The sequence below is a fragment of the Pinus tabuliformis genome, chromosome X (genome assembly GCF_031772625.1).
Source record: "Pinus tabuliformis cultivar Carrire ecotype Pingquan chromosome X, CPIR1, whole genome shotgun sequence".
Taxonomy (NCBI): Eukaryota; Viridiplantae; Streptophyta; class Pinopsida; order Pinales; family Pinaceae; genus Pinus; species Pinus tabuliformis.
Window position 1 is genome coordinate 1728179175 of NC_142308.1, and position 3439 is coordinate 1728182613.

Here is a 3439-nt window from a genome sequence, read left to right on the forward strand (position 1 = left end):
ATCATCAATGCATTTATAGTTTTTGCTGGGTTAGAAAACTAGCATGCCATGAATTGGGCAATGGAATGAAAACATACAGGACAATCTTCATCCCTCCTGATCCTATTGACATGCACTGGAACCCCCCCGTCTGCTGGCTACAATTCTTTAGGGCATTCAAACTTCTAGATACTTTGCAGAAAAACAATTCAATGCCTATAAAAAAAATTGCAGTGTAGCATGAAAATCAGATTATGCTTGTTTAAAATGACATAATATGCAACGTTCATCATAAAAATAAAAATGCTAGCACATACTACTTCACATAGCATTACCATTTAGAATAACCATAATTGTCCAAAAGACATAACTGGCACAAATGCCGCTTGAATGAAAATAACGCTGAAGCACAATTCCCATTCTAAAATCTAATTTCTGCATCCCTGTAATAAAAGTGGCATCATATAGAATGCTTCAAGATAGGTCTGCAATTAGCTAAGTAATTGGACAGTTGAGAGGCCATGATGGATGAAAGTTGTATATATTATTATTCTCCAAGGACCACGGAGCTAACTGAAATCCATTTTTATATGATTTGTGACACAGGCAGAGTTAGTCAATATTACCATACTCGCTAAAAATAGAGTTTCAGATAACAATGTGATATGGTTTAAGGTCTTCATATCACACCAGAGTTTGAATTGAACATTGAGGCTTATGATAAATACAACAAACTGTATCTTCACACATTGTTTGATTTCTCCACTGGATTTGGTTATGCAAGGATCATAAAAACAATGTATGAAACAACTAAATTCCCCCATTTCACAATTAGTATAACAACACATGCATGAACACCATAACCTTAGAAAAACTAGCACGCCAATACAAATCTCCTTCAACTGCATAATTTTATGATAAGTAATTGTGTCCTTACATTCGAGCTCCATATCTTCAACTACTAATATTGCTCTTCCACATGAGGTCCAAAGGAAATCTGTGTTCATTTGGTTCCAAAGTTGGAAGAACTTCAAAATCATTGTCTAAAAGCTATACCTTTTGTTTTAATCTTCTCCTTCTCCTTTGTTTTGTTGGGCAGTACCAATGGAGATATGAGCAAGAGATGTCTCTGTGTACGATGTTTCCATGGAATATAATAGGCATAGGAACAATGTGGGCTGGAGGACAATACATAGCTCCTTCATGAGCCCAAGCATTTGTTTTCACCTCCTTATCAACCACCTGTAGCTTCTCTGCGTCATAAGGAATAGATCTTGGCAGGGATTCAGTTCATCACAATGTGACATGGTATAAGGTCTTCATGTTTTTAGGCAAATACATTAGAATGTTGTTTGAAAAGATTAACATATCTCTCCTTAAAATTTTGTATATCGATATGGATACCTAGTTGTTGTTCGCGTGAATTCATTTGTTTAACTTCACCTTCAACTAGGCAATATTTAAGGTATCTAAACAAGTTCAATGGATATGTATGACTACTTTTATTCAATTTCATAGCCACTTTAACCCTCGAATAGGGTTTTCGGCATGGTTTCCTCAATTCAAAATCATTATCATCGACCCTTGCTTTCAAAAAAGCTCATTCACATTTCAATATTCTTCCATGCACTATGCCTTACGGCGTTTCCTTTGCAACATTAGGTGCAAATGCTAGTATATGGTTTTATACACATTTTTAATAATTATTATCCTATCTGTGACTTTATAATGATAATAATCACTTATTATCGTCAAAGAAACGTCGTTTTCATTCACTATCTGATCGTTTACTGAGCAGACCCTCCACTGGAGCATCTCCTACATAATTCCAATTTGCGAACGCTGAATCTTTCATTGAATGTGGCCGTCGCTATTCCACACTTCGAATCCGGCAGCGTAGATCATGGACGAAGCACGCATCCGCCCTCGCAACCCCACAATCGCAGGCTTCCTCTTCTCCAGCTTCTTTTACGGTTCCGACGACGAACGCTCCCTGCTTCGGAGCTTATGCTTCCAGAAGCTCACGCGATCGCATGCCGCTGCAGATCCGGTGGGCGGCGGTTCTCAGAATTGGTGGCGCAAGGGCTGGAACAGCGTCAGACGGGCTGGAGAATGGCCGGGATCCGTTATGGACTATGCCGGAAGCCACCGTAGCAGGCTGAAATTCAAATACCTGGTTCGCAAGTTCAAGGCAGATAGCAAAACCGTTTACAGTCCAAGGCCCTCAAGATTCCAGTACGATCCTCCGAGCTACGAGCTCAATTTTGACCACGGGCCTGGCCAAGATGAAGATTATCGCGTCCGTGTCTGTCAGCCGTGAAATCTGGGGAGTCTGCGGGCGACCTAAACCCTAGAAAAGCACTGAAAGAGATACAAACCCTGCAAGTTATTCAACCCTGCAGGCTATAGGCCAGTGAAATTTACCTTGGCACCTGGTGGATTCAGAAGCCCTGAGGCACATATCAATTTTCGTTGTGTGTCAATCATGCTATTCCATATGACGGCAATCATTATTACTTGCTATTTTGTAAAATTCTGTCGTGGATCTGAATGCCGTAGATTGTAGAACCCTTTATATTATATTTTTAGATTTTGGAACCTTTTTAAATGGAGTCTCACATTTGGCAATGGAGTGAAACTGTCAAAAGATGTTTCTGAAATTTCTGTTAGAAGTTCCTGTGATAAAAGGAACATGATTCATATGACATTCATGGCGTTCTCGCCTGAAAATTATGACCGGTCTATAAACTCTACTGCTAGCAATGACCGGTCTCGCCTGAAAATTCTGTCAGTGTTATGCTTTTCGGGCAAGCCAAAAGATAAAGTAGATTCTGGTTTACCAAAAAAATGAATCTGTGTTATTAATTGAAGCGTAATTTTGAATATTGGGTCCATGGAAAGAAAGATTGCGTTATTTTGAATATGGGGTCCATGGAAAGAAATATCTCGCTAGAGCACTTGACTGCCCAGCATGTTGGAATAATAGATATGAGGAGGTCAGTCGCTAGAAGATAAATCTTGTCAGTCGCTAGACGGGAAAATGTCATACTGGATTGGAATAATATATATCAGAAAACCAACCAGTCGCTAGACTGAAAAATGTCATATTGGATTTTTACTTACATGAATGCTAATTAAGAATATTCATTAAAAATTTTAAATCTAGATAGTATGATTGTGAAAATGTGATAGAAAAAGTGGTCCATTTAAAAAAAAATTGAGTTATATAAATTCATTCGATTATTTCTATGTTTAATTTATTTTTTCAATCACTATCATAAATAATAAATATATTTTTCAATAAATTTTTGGGCTTTTCAACATTTATGATGAGTCTAAGGGGTTGAATTCTCATGGTTGAAGTATTTTTACTGAAGCACCTTTACTACTGATAAGTCATGATTTCAATTTTCCCGGCAACTTTATTATTTAATATATTATGTTTTTAAATATTTATAAT

At 37.6% G+C, this 3439-nt stretch overlaps 1 pseudogene; it reads left to right on the plus strand.

Moving 5' to 3' along the window:
• The first annotated feature begins 1775 nt into the window (after positions 1-1775).
• Positions 1776-2986, plus strand: LOC149146686 (uncharacterized; annotated as a pseudogene).
• Positions 2987-3439: the final 453 nt, after the last annotated feature.